Below are 19,367 nucleotides of genomic sequence, written 5' to 3' on the forward strand. Positions count from 1 at the left end.
CACTCTCCCTTCTTCACCTCCTTCAAATCAATAGAGAAATGACCCCTCCTCTATTTAAAATGCTAACCCTCCCTGCTCCCTCCCTTGCTTTCACTTTCCTCCAGCATCACCATTTCACACACTATATCATTTCTCTATCTTTAATTATCTGTCTCCTTCCCTGGAGACACAAAGGCAGTGATTTGGGTTTGTCTTGATGCTTGATGAATCTCCAGTGCTTCCACTAGAACCTAGGACATCACAGATGCTCAATAAATATTTTGGTTATGAGTATTAGTGAAACCAAGGCTAAGTGAACACCACGTCACAGTTCATGCTGAGTCCAACTCTGTGAAAGTAAGAGGTACGAGTATTGCTGCTTCCCTGGCGCCTCAGACAGTGGAGAATCTGCATGCAATGCCAGAGACCCGGGTGCAGTCCCCGGGTCGGGAGGATCCCCTGGAGAAGGGAATGGCTACCCACTTCAGTATTCTTGCCTGGAGAATTCCACAGACAGAGGAGGCTGGTGGGCTACAGTCCGTGCAGTCACAAGAGTCGGACACGGCTGAGCCACCAAGCGCATACATGCACGTTGCCAACCGTATCAGTGTGCTCGGGCCAATAGCAGATGCCAGACGGGGCGCCTCACACAATAGGCATTACTTTCTCAGGATTCTGGAGGCTGGCAGCCTGAGGTCAGGGTTCTGCAAGGCTGTTTCTTCTAAGGCGCCTCTCCTTGGTGTATAGTCTTCTCTCTGTGTTTTCCCAGGGTGTTTCCTCTCAGCAAGTCTGTGTCCTAATCTCCTCTTCTCAAGACACCAGTCAGATTAGATTAGGGCCCACCCTGTTGACCTCATTTTATCTTAATCATCTCTACTTAATCATCTCTACAGTCATTCGGAAGCACTGGGGGTAGGACTTCAACATATGGATTTTCTGGGGGTCGAGGGGGAGGGTAGGGACACACGATTCAGCCCATAACATCATAAATACAAAAGTAACCCTGAGACATGTCAAAAGAATACAGGAGCCAGCATAAAGAACGCCAATGGGAAAAAAAAAAAAAAGAACGCCAATGGGCCAGATGTGGGACTATTCAGCACGAAAATTATGATAATAATGGATTATCACTGACTGACTCAGAACCTATGAGTTCACACTGATAAGTAAATACAAATATAAACAAACAAGATGAAAGGAAATCTCTTCCTTACCAAAGAACAACGACCTATTTTTTCAGTATTTATTTATTTATGGCTGCACTGGATCTTTGTGGCTGATCGAGGGCTTTTCTCTGGTGGTGGCAAGCAGGTTACTTTTCCTTGCGGCGCACAGGCTTCTAATTGTGGCGGCTTCTCTTGTTTTGGGGCGCAGGCTCTGGGAGCCCAGGCTTCAGTAGTTGTGGCTCATGGGCTCTAGAGCGTGGGCTCAGTAGTTATGGTGCACTGGCCTAGTTAGTCTGCGGCATGTGAAATCTTCCCGGACTAGGGATCAAACCCGTGTCCCCTGCATTGGCAAGCGGATTCTTATCCACTGTGCCACCAGGAAGTCCGATAATTTTTAAAATGTAAAGGAAACAACAGAGTTAGAAAATTACAACTCTACAACCATCATTTCAGTCACTGATTCAGGCAGAAATCCTCAATGGTTGCTTGAACTTTGGGTGAAGAGTGCATGGACCACAGTTACTTACACAGTCACTAAGTATCTCCCTGCCAAATACCTCCATGAGCACATCTCAATAACTACAGTGGAGAAGCTTGGTGGGAGACACCACCTTCACTAAATAATCAAGGTTAATGTCACCAATAAAGGGATGAATCAACATTATGTACCTCCCGATATGATGCCCTGAGGACACAGCATTGCTTCTATAATATTCCTGCTGAAAAAACAAATAACCTGGGACTTCCCTGAAGGTCCAGGGGTGAAGACTCCACTTTCCAATGCAGAGAACACAGCTTCCATCCCTGGCCAGGGAACTGAGATCCCACATGCCATGCAGCATGGACAAAAAAATAGAAACATAATCTGAATTGAACCGTAAGAAAACATCAAACAAACCCAAACTGAATGACGTTCTGAAAAAATGACCTGCACTTTTCGAAACTTTTCATCAGGAACAAAGGCAGGCTGAAGAGCCATTCCAGACTGAAGGGGAGTGAAGTGACCAGACAACCCAAAACAATATACGACCCTGGGTGAAATCCTGCAGCAGAAAAATCACTAAAAGGGACAGCTTTAGGACAACTGATGAAAACTGAATACGTGCCCTGTAGTAGACAATAGGGCTTCCCTGCTGGCTCAGTGGTAAAGAATTTGCCTACAATATAGGAGAAGCAGGTTCAATCCTTGAGTAGAGAAGGGTGGAAAATGGAATGGCAACCCACTTCGAGTTTTCTTGCCTGGAGAATCCCATTGACAGAGGAGACTAGTGGGTTACAAAGAGTTGGACAAAACTTAGTGACTAAACAGCAACAATTTGATAATAGTATTGCATCAATGTTACATTTCCTGAATCTGTTCATTTTTGTGCTATGGTTCTGTAAGCAAATATCGTTATTCTTTGGAGAATAACAATAAATATTTAGGAGTAAAGATCACAGTGACTGCAACTGATTCAAATTATCAGACCAAAATGATAATAAATAACAGTGTGTGTGTGGAAACAGTAAATATGGTAAAATATCAATAGTAGGTGAATCTTGGTAAAGTATATATGGGAGTTTGTGGCCCTGTAGTTGTAATTTTTCTGTAGATTTGAAAATTTTCAAAATGAAAAGTTTTTTAGGGTCTTCCCTGGTGGTCCAGTGGTTAAGACCCTGAGCTCACACTTCAGGGGAGCACGGGTTCCATTATTGGTCAGGGAATCAGGGTCCTACATGCCACATGGCACAGTCAACAAACTAAAAAAAAAAAAAAATTAAAAGTAGTCTTTTAAAATTTTAAATGTTTCCTACCAATAAAAAAGGGAGGGGGAATATTTTTCAAAAGAAAAGATTTACCTTAGCAGAAATAGAAAGACAAATAACATATGATATCACTTATATGTGGAATCTAAAATATGACAGAAACAAACCCTATCTAGCAAACAGAAACAAAATCACAAACATAGAGAAGAGATCTGTGGTTGCTAAGGGGGAGGGAAGTGGGGGGTGGATGGATTGGGAGTTTGGGATTAGCAGATTCAAGCTATTATAAAGAGGATGGATAAACAAGATCCACTGTACAGCCTCGGGCTTCCCAGGTGTCTCAGTGGTGAAGAGTCTGCCTGCCAATGCAGGAGACACAGGTTTAATCCCTGGGTCGGGAAGACCCCCTGCTATAGTCCAGAGGTTCGCAAAGAGTCAGACACGACTGAGCGACTTGAGCACGCATGCACTGCATAGCACAGAAACTATATTCAATGTCCTGTGATAAACCATTATGAAAAAAGAATATATATGTGCATAACTAAATCACTTTACTGTAATTACAGCAGAAAGTAATGCAATTAGTTTCATTGTAAACCAACTAAAGGAAATCAGTCCTGAATATTCATTGGAAGTACTGATGCTGAAGCTGAAGTTCCAATACTTTGGCCACCTGATGTGGAGAACTGACTCACTGGAAAAGACCCTGATGCGGGGAAAGATTGAAGGCAGGAGGAGAAGGGGACGTCAGAGGATGAGATGGTTAGATGGCATCACCGACTCAGTGGACATGAGTCTGAGCAAGCTCCAGGAGTTGGTGATGGACAGGGAAACCTGGCGTGCTGCAGTCCATGGAGTCACAGAGAGTTGTACACGACTGAGCAACTGAACTGAAGCCAACTATTCTTCAATAAAAAAATTTTTTAAAAAAGTAAAGAATTATCTTTTTTAGGAAAGGGAAGTTATGAGTGATTTCATCTCTCATACTGTTGTTCCAGAACTTCCCTGGTGGTCAAAAAAGACTTGGACGTGACTTGGTGACTAACAACAACAACATCGTTCCAGAACTTTGGCCATAAACAAGGTCACATTTCTCTCCTTCCCACAACAGAAGTGAGAGGAGAAGAGCTCTCCATTTTTCTGCTGCCAACTGTGGACCTATTTCACTCTATCAGTGACCCAACAGATTAGATGTTAATGCCCCTTTTTATAAATGAGGGCAGGGAGACTCACAGAAAGGTCACTCAAGGTCACTAACATGGAGGCAGGGGCAGAATCAGGGTCTGACGTGTGTTCATAGGCTCCGTCTTTGCATGCTGTGTTCTCCAGGCTCTGGGCCAGGCAGAGCCAGGCGCTGCGATGAAAGCCTGGGAAGACCCTGCCCCGGTCCTAGGCTCACAGTCCACTGCTGGGGGTCAGGCCCCATGAGCTTGATGCTGGGGGATGAGACAGTCACAGGACATCAGAGGGGATGGTGCTAAAACCTAAGGGAGATGGGAGCTCCCAGGGGCCCTTTTTTCCTCCATCTCCAGATTCCTTCTCGGGGATCTGCCCTGCTCAGAGCCCAGGAGGCTGCCCACAGGCCCCTAGGGTGGGCCTAGAAGCCCTAGCGGAGATCGGAAGGTGGGGAGGGGGCCAACACTCTCCGTGCTCCTGGCCGCTGCATCCCTCTGCCTTCAGAGCCCCAGGTTCTGGTATGCTGCCCCCTCCATGCCCCCGCCACGGCCACTGGCTCCTGTGCCCCTCGACATCCCTCTTTGGGGTCACCCTGCCTGCCCCTCTGTACACAGCCCCTTTCCCTGAGTCTCTTTGGTGAAACCTCTGAGTGGTCACCTGTTTTCTGCAAGGACTCTGACCCCTATGTCCGGTGAGGAGAGAGAAGCGCATTCAAAGGGAACAGCATGTGCCAAGGCCCAGAGGCAGAGAAGGCTGGCCCGCTGGGAGAACTCAAGACGGCCCGGGCTGACCTGCTGGAAGATTGTTTCAAGCTGTTTCAAATCAAGCTGTTTCAGCCCAAGTCCCAGCTCTCAGCCTTGGACTGGGAACTGTGACACCTCCTTCCTTCCATCCACTGGTCCCACCCATACAACCCATCGCTAGGGGTCCACCTGCAGCCTTCCCTGGACCATCGATAGGGTCTGCAGCCTGGGGCAGAGAGCCCAGAGGAGGCAGGCCTAGGGCTCCACTCCCCATAACACAGGCCCGCCTCCTGCTGAGAATGATGCTGTGAGCGACTGACGTTGCCTGTACACCAGCAGTGATTTCAGAGCCTCCAGCCGGCCTTAGAATCCTCCTCTCCCTAAGCCAGCCATCCAAAGCTCATTCCACAGGGTCAGCTCGGATGTCTACTGCTCAACCCTTAGTCCAACTGATGCCAAGTGCAGATCCCTTGAAAATGTGATTTCCCCCTGGGGGGTTTTAACTTCCAATCCGAATATTATTAAGACAGCTTAAATGCCTCCTCATCCATGGCAACCTCCTAGAGGCACTCTGGAAGTAAGCTCCTTTTTCTAAATGACCCCTGGCATCTCTTCAGTATCCTGCTCTAGTTAACGAGCTCTGTCATTTTCTGTCTTATGCATGTGTGTGTTAGTTGCTCAGTTGTGTCTGACTCTTTGCAACCCCAGGGACTGTAGTCCACCAGGCTCCTCTGTCCATAGGGATTCTCCAGGCAAGAATACTGGAGTGGGTTGCTATTTCCTTCTCCAGGGGATCTTCCTGACCCAGGAATCGAACCCAGGTCTCCTGCATTGCGGGCGGATTCTTTACCATCTGAGCCACCAGGGAAGCCCTTTCTGTCTTATAGGGATTTTAAATTGGGTCTTATCCCTCCCATTTGGATGTGAACCCATTAAGAGCAAAATTCATAGCCAACTCGTCTCTGTTGAGCTTACTACCTGGTATGTAGAATGAATGAACGAAGAGATGAATAAGGCAAAAGAAGTGTCTGGGTGCTCGGGAACGCAGCCACGGTGGGTGGTGCAAGGCAAGCAGCAGGGCATGAGAAGATGGTAAAGCCTTCCGCTTAGATCGCAGCCTCATTCCTCAACTCCGCCAAGGCACGAAGTTGCCTGAAGCTGCTGCTGCCACAGGCTCTTTGGGCCAGGAGGGCTGGGTGCCCCGGCTGCCTTAAGGATGGCTTTGTCCATCTGGAGCAGGAGGGTAATAAATGCCCTCCAGTCACACCCCAGCTCCCTCCACTGTAACCAAACATGATAAAGATACCAGTCAGAAGCCAGGGCCCAGGTCATCGAAACAAAGAACAGGACCTACATCGAATAAGATTGGATCAGAAAAGGCATAGAGGATTGGGTCCAGAGCTGTGCTCACCAGGGAGCGACGTGGAGTTAGAGATAAGGAGAACAAAGGAGATGGGGGCCGCCGGAGTGGGACCCATTATCAGCAGAAGGAAACTTGACCTCAGTCCTCAAGTGGGGTTCACCTAGGCCACCATCTCCAGTAGGTTTGCTCTGCAGCCGGGGGGAGGACCGGCTCAGAGGAGGCACCATGAGGAGGAGCGGGGGGCTGCAAGGGCAGTGGGGGCCTTCTGAGAGCCCCTTTGTCCCTGCTGTGGGACTTGAAGCCAATTCCTTGTTACGCTCCAGTTCTCAGGAATTTTCCATACCCTGGTTAATATCTCCATCCCCCGCCGGCCCCCTCCCAGGTTCCAAACATTTCCTTTTCTGCTTCCAGTTAACTCTTGCTTGGCCCAGTTTCGAATTTCTGCCTCCCCCAAGCCCTTCTCTCACATTTTACCCAAAAGCAAGTATCAGAACGCTTTCCGAAAGCTGGCCAGACTGGTCATGGGAGGTTAGGGTTGAGGTTCCTGGCTATGCCTGTCGCTTCCCAGGACTCTACATGGCTACATTCCTGTCCCCAGGAACCACTGCCTACTCTGTGATTTCCAAGTGTCCTCAGGAGCTTGGACTACAGTACCCAAGCCCTTCCTGTTCAAGAGATCATACAATGGGGGCTATCAGGGGCCAAGATGTTTCTCACTCCCCGTGGTCCTTGCCCCTATCCTCAAGGGAAAAGTCATTCATTCATTCATTCACTCACTTTATCTGTGAAAGTGAAATTGTTAGTTGCTCAGTCTAATCCAGCTCTTTGCAACCCCATGGACTGTAGCCCACCAGGCTCCTCTGTCCATGGGATTCTCTAGGCGAGAATACTGGAGAGGGTAGCCATTCCCTTCTCCAGGGGATCTTCCTAACCACAGTTTCTTTACCATCTGAGCCATTAAGTAGGTAACTTAATCTGCATGGAATATCTATTCTGCACCAGCTGCCAGATGGCATCTCAGCTTCTTCTTACATACTTCCCATGGAGCAGAGCTCATTACCTGTAGGTTACCTTATCCATGGTAAATAACTCAACTTGCTCAAGGCTGGACCCCAGGGAAGGGCTTTGGGAGCTCTGAAACTAGGGGTGCGTGTGTGTGTGTGTGTGTGTGTGTGTGTGTGTGTGTGTGTGTGTGTCTTTTCCTGGGAAGGGGGCCCTGAGTTTTCACCACATTCTAAAAGGCAGTGAATGCTTATAGGTGTGGACTCAGGAACCAGACAGCCTCGGTTTGAAACCCAGCTTTGCCTTCTGTAAACTGTGCAACCCTTCAACAACTTAGGAACATCTCTGCACCCCATCAGTAGAATGGGAGTACCTACTGGTTAAGGTTGTCAAAATGAGACTTCTTCATTACATAACACATGTGCCTTTATACATGTTAGCTATTGCCACGCTTATGGGCACCTGTGCCTTACTGCCACTGGCTGTCATCTGCCTCCTTGTCCTGATGACTTATCTAGGTGGAAGGGGTTTTGTACCACCTGCCCCAGGGATATGGACTATACTGGGGAAAGCATTCTCTCTTCCACATGCCACTTGCCAGCCTTCAGAACTCTGGAAACCAGACCCAACTTGACATTTAGTTTTCTTAATGGATAGGGAGGCACCAGAGCCAGAATGAATGGACTAGCTGCTCTTCTATTTTTTTGATTGTGAAGCATAACAAACATGTAAAAATATACTTAAAGCATAAGTACACAGTTTAACACATAAAATTAAACACAGAAGTAACCCCACCTAGGCCAAGAAATAGAACAGGCCAGTCTGCCGAAGCCTCTCATGTGGCTCCATCCAAAAGAACTTTCACCCGCATTTCTCCCAAGAATCTCTCAGGCCCTGAAGGGCAGGCACAGTCAGCATCATGATGCTCTGATCAGAGGAGTAGAACAGAGGAGTCAGGGATGTCAGCTCTGCCTCTCACTGCTTTGCGCTCTAGGCCGACTGATGAACCTCTCTTAGCATCAGCTCACCAGCTACAAATCTGTAAAATAGTGCCGTTTAGTCCTGTATCTATCTCACCAAGAGAGGCTGTGGGTACCTGGCCTGACACATGTAGGTGATCGAAACCTAAACCAGTTACTATTAGCTTGGGTGGGGACAGTTAAAGAGTAGATTTCTCTCACCTCTTTTCCCCAAAACTCAAAAATTGCAGATGAGATACATGGGAGGTAAGGATTTGAAGAACATCTATTTCAGGGGGGTTTTAAACTGTGTTCCTTTGATCCCCAAGGGTTCCATAGATCTGTCTTGTGGGACTGGGGGGTTTTCATCCCCTCTGCTGCCTGAACAGCCCAGCTACCCTCATTTTTCTACAATGACATCACATGCGTGTCATGTTTTATGCAAAGACATTTTGCGCCATCAAATTAAGTTACTGATGTAAAACTCCTACAACCTCTAATAAAAGACAAACACCCTAACTTTTTTTTAATGAGCAAAAGACTTGAGCAGACGTTTCCTAAAAGATATACAAAGAGCCAGTAAGCACATGAAAAGGTGCCCGACATTATTACTCATCAGGAAATACAAGTCAAAACTACAGGAGGATACCTCCTTACAACCCCTAGAATGGCCACAATGAAAATGACCAACATAGCAACTGTTGATGAGGGTGTAGGGCAACTAGAACACTCATGTGCTGCTGGATGAACACAAAATGATAGAACCACTTTGGAAAACTGTTTAGCAGTTTCTGCTGAAGCTAAAACATCTGCCTACCCTCTGCTCCAGCAGTTCCACTCCTGGGTCTATACTCAACAGAAATGCAAGCATATGTTCACCATAGGGTATGTACTAAAATGTTCATGGCAGCTCTGTTCCTAAGAACCCTACACTGAAAGCTACCCAGATGCCCACTGACCAGAGAAGAGATAAATAAACACAATGGAAAAATATGCACAGCAATGAAAATAACCTATTTGCAGCTATATACTATCCTGCTGTGAATCCCACAGACATAATTTTCAGCAAAGAAGCTAGATACAGAAGCATGCTTGTCACATGGTACCCTTTATCTAAACTACAAAAATAGGCCAAAGTAATCTTTGCTGTTTGAAGTTAGAGCTTTGATTACGCCTGGTTCTAGAGGCTGGGTGTGTAACTTGAAGGAAGCCTGGGAGAGCTTGAGGGGAGGGGGAGGGGCTACTTGTAATGTTCTGTTTCTTGAGCTGCATAGTGGTTATATGGATATATTTGTGAAAGTTCATCAAGCTATTCCCTATGACTTGAATTGTTTTGTGTACATATTATACTTTAAAAAGTGATGATGTAAACTTTTAAGAAATCACTTGAAAACATTTTTTCTTTTAAAATCAAGTTGCACTAGCTGGTTGGAGACACAGCCCCACCCACCAGCAGGCCTGCTGCCTTGAGACCCCCTGAGCCTATGGCCACCCAGCGACACAGCCCTGCCCATCAGAGGGTCCAGAACCTGTCCCTGCTCACCAGTACACTAGCACTAGTCCCAGGAGACCCCCAGGGCCCTGTAGCCAGAGACCCCAGGACCCAGCTTTGGCTACCAGTGGGCCATCATTAGCCCCTAGACCCTGTGGGCCTCAGCTCCACCCATCAGCAGGCTGACACCAGCCCTGGAACCCCCTGATGCTACAGCCAGAAACTGCAGGACCCAGCTGCACCCACCACTGCCCTGGCCTTAACCCCAGGACCCAGCCTCACCTACTACCAGTGGGTGGGTGGGTACCAGCCCTGGGATCCTTTCCCACCAGAAAGCCAACAATAGTTCTGAGACACCTTGGGTCCCTCAGCCAGCTGCCCCAAGATCCAGCACTACCGACCAGTGGGCTGATATCAGCTCTGGGACTCCCAGGTCCCTGCCACCAGAGACCCAGAAACCTGGCTCTGACTACTAGTAGGCTAGCACTAGTCCCGGGATCCCAAGGGCCCTGCTGCCAGCTGCTGCCCCACCTACCAGGGCCTGGCAGTCTCTGCATAAGGCAAGGCCAGGCAACCAACCAGACTAGGGGCCATCGACACATCCCAGACCACCCACAGTAATCAGCTCACCACAACAGAAGGCCCCATGCAGCCCAAACAGAAGGCACAGTGGTTAAGAATCCTCCTGCCAATTCAGGAGACACAAGAGATATGGATTCAATCCTTGGGTGGGAAAGATTCCCTGGAGAAGGAAATGGCAACCCACTCCAGTACTCTTGCCTGGAAAATTCCGTGGACAGAGGATCTGGGGAGCCTACAGTCCATGAGATCACAGAGTTGGACACAACTGCACAACTGAGAATGCATGCACTAGAGCATATAGCTCTGGTGACTATAGGGAAGTGCACAGGGCAAAAGGCCACTTCTCCAGAGTCAGAAAATGTAACCAACCTACCAAATGCATAGAAATAAAAATAACAAATTAGGCAAAATGAAGAAACAGAGAAATATGTTCCAAAGGAAGGAACAAGATAAAGCCCCAGAAGAAGAACTAAGTGAAGAGGAGACAGGCAACCTACCCAATAAAGAGTTCAAAGTAACGATCAAAGAAACTGAGGGAAGACTGGATGAACAGACCAAGTTAGACATTCGTAACAAAGAGTTAGAGAATATAAAGAAGAACCAAACACAAGGGAGGAGGTAAGATGGCAGAGGAATAGGACGGGGAGACCACTTTCTCCCCTACAAATTCATCAAAAGAACATTAGAACGCTGAGCAAACTCCACAAGAGAAGAACCAAACAGAGATGAAGCATACAATAACTGAAATGAAAAATACACTATACGGAATCAACAGTAGAGTAAATGGTGCAGAGGAACAGACCAGCGAGGTAGAAGACAGAGTAGTAGAAATCACTGAAGCTGAACAGAAAAAAGAATGAAAAGAAATGAGGACGGTTCAAGGGACAACATCAAGCACATGAATATTCCCACTATAAGGGTCCCAGAAGAAGAGAGAGAGAAAGGGGCAGAAAACATATTTGAAGATATAATAGCTGAAAATTTCCCCGCCTGGCAAAGGAAACAGTCATCCAAGTCCAGGAAGCACAGAGAGTCCCAAACAGAATCAACCCAAAGGGCCACACCAAATCACACTGTAATTAAAATGGCAACGATGGAAGATAAAGAGCTAATATTAAAAGCAGCAAAGGACAAGCAACAACTTACATACAAGGGAACTCCCATAAGACTATCAGCTAACATTTCAGCAGAAACTCTGCAGGCAGAAGGGAGTGGCACAGTATATTTAAATGGATGAAAGGGGAAGCCCTACCACAAGAATACTCTACCTAGCAAGGCTTTCATTCAGATTTGATAGAGAGATCAAAAGTTTTACAGACAAGCTAAGAGAGTTCAGCATCAGCAAACCAGCTTTACGAGAAATGTTCCAAGGACTTTCTCTAAGTGAGAAAGAAAAGGTCACAGCTAGAAACATGAAAATTACACAAGGAAAAATCTATTGGTAAGGGCGACTATACGGGAAAGGTAGTAAATCAATCACATTTAAAACTAGTATGAAGGTGGACTTCTCTGGTGGTCGAGTGGTTAAGAATCCATCTGCCAAGGCAGTGGGTGAGGATTTGATCCTTGGTCCAGGAAGATCCCACTTGCCATGGAGCAACTAGGCCCATGTGCCACGACTACTAAGCCCACATGCCTACAGCCTGTGTTCTGTGACAAGAGAAAAACTGCAGTGGGAAACCCTTACACTGCAACACAGAGTAGCTCCCACTTGATGCAACTAGAGAAAGCCCACACACAGCAACAAAGACCCAGCATAGCTAAGAGAAATGGAGGGAAGAAAAAGACTAGAAGGAAGATGAAAAGACAAAAGTAATAAAATCATCTGTATCTGCAATAATTAAGGGATACACAAAACAAAAAGATGCAAAATATGATGTCAAAAACTGTAGACACGTGGTGGGAAATAAAATGCAGAGCTGTTAAAATGCGTTTGAACTTAAGAAATTAGCATATATGCACCCCTACATTCACATCAGCATTATTTACAATAACCAAGATATGGAAACAACCTAAGTGCTCATCAAGAAACGAATGGATAAATATATATATATATAGTGTGTGTATATATACACATACTTGTGTATATATATATATACATATATATATACACACACAATGGAATATTATTCCATTATAAAAATGAGTAAAATCTTGCCGTTTGCAACAACAGGAGTGAAACTAGAGGGTATTATGCTTAGTGAAATAAATGAAACAAAGAAAAATACTGTATGATTTCATTTATATGGCGAATCTAAAAAAATGAAACAAATGAACAAACGTAACAAAGCAGAGAGTCATAGGTACAGAGAACAAACAAGTAGTTGCCAGACTGGAGCAGGATGGGAGAAGGAAAGATATAGGTGAGAGAAGTTAAAAGGTACAAACTTCCAGTTACAAAATAAATGAGTCATAGGTATGACACACACAGTGTGGGGAACATAGTCAAATATTATCTATCTTTTTATGGTGACCTATTGTAAGTAAATTTATTGTGCTGATCATTTTGAAATGTACAGAAATACCAAAGCACCGTGTTGTGTAAGAGAAACTAATATAGTGCTCTTGGTCAATTATACTTCAAAAACAAACTCATAGAAAAAGAGATCAGATTTGTGGTTATCAGAGGTGGGATTAGGGGAAGGGAAAATTGAAGGCTGTCAAAAGATACAAACTTTCAGATATAAGATAAATAAGTCCTAAGGATGTAATGTACAACATCATAAGTTAACTATCATTGCTGTTACATAAAAATCTGTGAAAGCTGTTCGAGGAAATCCAGGGATTCTCCTGGTGGTCCAGCGGTTAAGAATCCACCTTCCAATGCAGGGGACACAGGTTCAATCCATGGTCAGGGAACTAAGATCCCACATGCCGAGGGGCAACTAAGCCCACCCACTGCAACTACTGAGTTCGCAGAGTCCATGCTCCACAAGAGAGAAGTCCGTGCACCGCACCTAGAGAAAGCCGGCACGCCACAGTGAAGACCCATCACAGCCAAAATTTAAGAGAGAGTAAATCCAAAGAGTTCTCATCACGAGAAAAAAGGTTTTTTCTATTTCTTCAATTTTTGAATCTGTGTGAATAGATGGATGTTCACTAAACTTATCGTGGTCATCATTTTATGATGTATGTGAGTCAAATCATTACACTGTACACCTTAAACAGTGCTGTAGGTCAATTATGTCTCAATAAAACTTGAATATCAAATAAATATCATTCATACTGTATTGAATGGCCTCATTTTTGTAAGTAAATATATTCATTTATAACATTAAGGGTGGATAGTTCTGGGTAGTAGAGGTGAGTTACTTAAAAATGTTTATAAATCTATAAATATCTACAATGAACATGTGCGTGTGCGTGCTCAGTCACTTCAGTCATGTTCAACTCTTTATGACCCTATGAACCATGGCCTGCGAGGCTCCTCTGTCTATGGGATTCTCCAGGCAAGAATATTGGAGTGGGTTGCCGTGCCCTCCTCCAGGGGATCTTCTAGACCCAGGAATCAAACCCATGTCTCCTGCATTGCAGGCAGATTCTTTACTACTGAGCCACTGAGGAAGACCACAATGAACTTAAATTATTTGTAATAATTGGGTCCAAAAAATGTTCTTATAAATTTAATTTTTAAAACCTGTCTCTGGAGAAACTCCACAGATTCAGGACTGAGAAGTGGAGACATGTTCTCTGTGTTGTTGGATGACAACATGCCTGGGGTGAGACCCTGACTGAAAGCTCCCAGGGGACCAGCCATCCCAAGGCCTATCAGACCAGCTCAATGACACTAATCATGCTTAATGTGCTCCATCCCAGTCTTGCCATGATTCAGTTCTTTAGATTTCCTTCCATTGCCTAATTTGATACGTTCGCAGAACATTTCCGAACACCTGTGCCCTTGGCAGGAGATGCCATGCATTAGCAAAGCAGTTCCGAAAGCCTCCAGAAGCCAAGTGCCAGGTAAGCCTAATGGCAAAGTAAACATTGTTGTCTAATCTTTCTGCCATGCCAGTCTGGCACAATGAGATTACACGGCTTCCCTGCAGGCAGTCACGGATCAGTCCTGGCTGACATCAGACTTCACGGAATGTCCACTGTACACTCTAACCAATGGACGGAAACCAGGTGGATGTATGTGGGCACAGAGCCTGGCCCAGAACAAAAGCTTCCCAAGACCAGACCCTTCTAAGACCCGGGGGTCTACACCTGCCCACATCACTACTTAGTTATGTGAACCTGCGCTGATCGCTTAACTCTTCTGAATTGTGTCAATGGGGATGATGCAGGAATAATACTTTTTCAAAAGGTTATGTATCTCAAAGCACTCAGAAAAGCATGAAGAACCACAGAAATGCAGTCCCTGTTATATTGACGGGGATTTACAGATAAGCCTACCAATGCTGTCAGCCCCCTCCTTCCCAGATCATTCATATTGCCTGAGCAGAGAACAACCTTGCAGAACCCTGAAATGGCCCCCAAACGGCGAAGAGCAGGAGGCAGCCAGGTGGGTCTTTGTGGAGTTTTCTAGGAGGTTTCTAACCCTGTATTAGTTTTCTATCACCGCAACAAATTAACACAAATTTAACAACTTAAAACAACTCACATTTATGATCTCAGTGTTTCTGTGAGTCAGGAATCCAGGCCTAGTTTGGCTGGGTTCTCTGTTTCACGGCCTCTGACAAAGTGTCAGCCAGGGATGTGATCTTATCTGATGCTACAATGGAGGTCATCTTCCAAGCTCACAGGGTTGTTGGAAAGATGCAGTTTCTTTCTTTTTCTTTTTGTAATTTGGCTGTGCTGGGTCTTAGTTGTGGCACGTGGGATCTTTAGTTGTAGCATGTGATATCTTAGTTGCAGCATGTGGCATCTGGTTTCCTGACCAGGGATCAAACTCGGGCCCCCTGCATCTGGAGCATGGAGTCTTAGTCACAGACTACAAGGGAAATCCCTGGATTCAGTTTCTTGTGGGTTATCAGACAAGGGGCCTCAGTTCCTTGGTGGCTGGAGGCCACCCTCCATTCCTTGCCATGTGGGCCTCCCCATGGGGCATCTTGCCTCTTCAGAGCCAGCCAGGGAGAAAAATCTATACAAAAAGCCTGCTGGCAAGACCAAAGTGACAATCTCACATAATATAATCACAAAAGTGACACCCCATCTGCTTTGCCATATGCTACTGGTTAGAAGCAAGTCCTAGGTCCTGCATACATTTGAGGAGAGGGGATTACAAGAGGCATGAATACCAGGAGGTGAGGATAATCGGAGGCCATCGTAGAATCTGCCATATATTGGGAATTGATGCCAACAAGCATGTCAGCACCAGCCCCCGTGAAGGTTTCCCTGGACTTCAGATTCTCACCAATCCAAGGGCTTCCCATGAGTGTGATCCAAAGGCGTCTCTGGGTGGGAAGGAAAGGGACCTCCCCCCTGCCATCTCCCGACCTGACCACGAACTCCTCAAGGCACACCCTAGCTCCATCTTCTTCAGGGATGTACCCCCAGCAACTAGGACAGCCTACCCAGCACAGAGTAGGTACAAAATAAAAACGTGTTGAATGATTGTGCACATGGATCCTTCAGGTTACTGCCTGAGGAGTCTCCCTCCTGCTTCCCAAATAGATTTCTCTTCTGTCCAAAATTCCCATGTGGGTCCCACAGACAAACTGTTCCCCCAGACTGATGCCTAATCTTGGGCTCCAAGCACTGCATGCTAGCTCCAGGATGCTCAGAGGTGCGTCCCTCCTAAATAAACTCGGGCCATCTCACACTTACCCCCAGGGTGACATGAAGGAGCCCATCCGGACAGCCCAGCACCCAGGAGCCTGAGAAATGTTCCCAGTCCCCACCCAGCTCCTGGGGGTTTTGCTGCCACCTGCCAAATTTGTCACCCCTGCCACAGACATGGAGTGTGGACATATTTTACTCATGGTTCAGAGGACCAAAACAGAAGCAGAGATGACCGGTTGCTCTTTTCTTTTTTGTTCTCTTTTGTGGGATTGCATCATTTTGTGTGAAATGAACCCAGTGAATCCCATCCAAGGCCTCCATGGCCCTGGGCAGTGCCTGACGCCCAGTTCTGCCTTCACCCCTACTGAGTGGCCATCTCTGGCTTAGCACTTCACCTGCTGTAAAGTCAGGTGTGTCTGGTCTATTGTCACCGAATGAAAGCCACCCTTTCAGGTGTTGAATCTAGACTATTTTCATCACCCCACATAATTCCACCATGGCCCCTTATAGTCAATCTTCTACGCTGACGCCAGCCCCTAGAAACCATGGACCCATTTTCTGTTCCCATTATTTAACCTTTTCCAGAATGTCATATAAATAGAATCCTTTGCATCTGGACTCTTTCACTCTGCATAACGCTTGTGAGATTCAGTTCTTCTATTTCTATCACTAATGGTCTTCCATAGTTGGCTGTACACTCTTCACTTATCCAAGGATCTGCTAAAGAAAATTGAGTTATTTCCAGTTCAGGGCTATTATGAAAATAGCTGTTATAAACATTTGGGTGGTCTTTGTGGGGACATAAGTTTTCTCATTTCTTTTCAGTAAACACCCAGGAGGGTGGTTTTTGGGCTATATGGTAGGTACATGTTGACTTGATAAGAAGCTGCTAAACTGTTCTCAAAAGTGGCCATAACATCTCAAGTTCCCCGCCTGCAACAGAGGAACATTCTGCTTGCTCAGCATCCTGATCAGAACTTTTAATTTCAGCCACTGTATATGTCTGGCTGGTGAGGACTCTGTACTTAATCCTCACAACAATCCCATGGAATTGGTGGTACTATTATCCCCCTTTTACAGATGAAAAAACTGAGTCTCAGAAACTGGATCAGTAGCCCCAGGTCTGGAAGTTATTCAGAGGTAGGGCTGGGATTCAAATCCAGATCTTGAAGCCAGGGCTCCTCCTGAGATTCTTCCACAGCCTCCAGTAAACCCCAGTCAGTGGGTACACAAGGGAAAAGCGTGGGGAGAGACAGGGGCCCAGATTCAAGCCCCTGCTCAGTCACTTCTTACCTGTGTCACTTCAGGCAAGTGGCACAGCCTCTCTGGACCTCAGTTTCTTCATCTGTAAAATGGGAATAATAATATCACTTACCACAACAAGTTAAGAGTAGTGAATCTACACTCTCTCATCTCCCCTCACTGTCAAGGAAGAGAAACACATGAATGAAGCCCTTCTTGAGTCAGTTACTGCAGTGACTGGCAAACGGCACAAACCGCTAACTGTGAAATCATGATCCTGCTCTGAGTACACTCCCAAGCTGCTCTTAACTAAGCCGAGCTTACATGGGATTAATTAAAGCGCTGTGTTGAACACTTGATGCACCATATAATTCACAGAGGGAGATGAAAGATGAATAAAACACACGTAATGTTCTTCATGGTTCATTGCCCACATCTCAACCCTGAGGGTTCCCTGACTCACCCTGCTCCACCCAACCTCAGTTGCCTCCGTTTCTAAGTTGAAAAGTATGCAGATCCTCCTTTTATTTTTTTAAAGTATCATAAACAGTTTCATATATGCATAACCTACACATAAAGTGTAAAGAACCGTGATGAGCACCCATGTACCCACTGCCCAGCATGAGACACCAAGTACATCTGAAGAGCCTGGCCAGCCACCAGAACATGCCCTTCCCCCCACCCGCCCCGGGGGGAGTCTTGAGCCAGGGTTTCCATCTGCTGTTCCCAGGACCTAGGCAGGCATCTTCAGGACCATCAGCTCCTCCTAGAAGCACTGAGACGTGCCCAAAGGTGACAGCATAGCTCAAAGAAGAAATGCTCAAAGGGGAGGAAAAGAGAACAGAGAGGAAGCAGGCACTAAAAGATGAGAAAATGCAAAATACAGGTCAAGGACCATGACTGGGGCACAGAGGTGTCTTAATGGGTACGTTTTGAATGCAAATGTGCTTTGTAGTGAGGCTCACCACCACTGGACCAGAACTTGATCCACACTGCCCACCCCTCCATGCTCATCCAGAGGCCGTAGGGAAATTGGAGTTTTAAAGAATCTGTGTCTCCCACTGTTGGAAAAACCAGGCATGGCCCAGGGAATCTGATATCAGAACAAGACCCGCAGACAGGTCTTGCTCCCTACTTGTGACCTCCCTCCTGTGTGTTCCCCACCTCCCACCCCCTCACCAAAATTGCTACATCAAGCTTCTCACTCCACTTGGTCCACTGAATAAACCTCACAAAGGGAAGAAGAACCCATTGAGCTAGAAAGCATCTTTATTAAGAAGAGAACTTTTCACTCCATGCTTCCACGGCAGGGGGCATGGGTTTGATCCCTGGTGAGTGAACGAAGATCCAGCATGTCATGAGCCAAGAAGAGAAAAAGAAGAAGAGAGATAACTTTTCTCAGTCATTCACACCCTAGTATGAATTTGCCTGGATTGCTTTGGCCCACTGCAGCTGATTCAGTCAAGTTTTAAGCACGGAGCATTTGGGAGTCAGACCCAGATGGGGTCTCAAAGGCTCTGAGTAACCAAGAAGGTGGGAGAGGAGCAGTATGAAGAAAAGGGAGTCAGAAAATGAGCGGCAGAGATTCCAAAGACAAACCCAGCCTGTTTCAAGTTTGCTTCCTCCAGGGTCGGAAGCATTCTTCCACCCACCCCATCCCCTTGCTCTGTACTACATGCACCACTTTCCCAAGATGGGGCCCAAGAGTCACAAGCAGCAAGAGCAAAATAAGGCCCATATGCTAGCTAGACACCCAGCAACCGCATATAACGATCTTTTCATGGGGAAATGTGTCCTGAGTTCCACACCACCCACCTAAGGATGTGCTTGAGGACAGCAGCTCTGGGGACACGGCCCATCACCGCAAGGACAGCCGCTCTGTCCCACCGTCTGTCCCACCAGGACCATTCGGGTACCTGGAGCTCCTCTGACATCTGTCCAACATTCAGTGCACTTTGGACCAATTTTGTCGAAATATTCCGCTTATCGAGTTTGGATGCCTTCTATTATTTAAGAAATAAGCCGCCACTTGGCCACTTGCTCTCTGTGGAGTCATTCCAACCCGAGGTCTGGGTAACAAATAGAAAGGTACTCAACTGGAAATTCCCCTGAACATGGCATAGGGCAGGGACAATCTTATCAGGAAACTTTCTGCTTGGGGTGCGAGTAAAGGGTGACGTTGGTGGCTGATAA

Source organism: Cervus canadensis, chromosome 29 (assembly GCF_019320065.1).
Source record: "Cervus canadensis isolate Bull #8, Minnesota chromosome 29, ASM1932006v1, whole genome shotgun sequence".
NCBI lineage: Eukaryota > Metazoa > Chordata > Mammalia > Artiodactyla > Cervidae > Cervus > Cervus canadensis.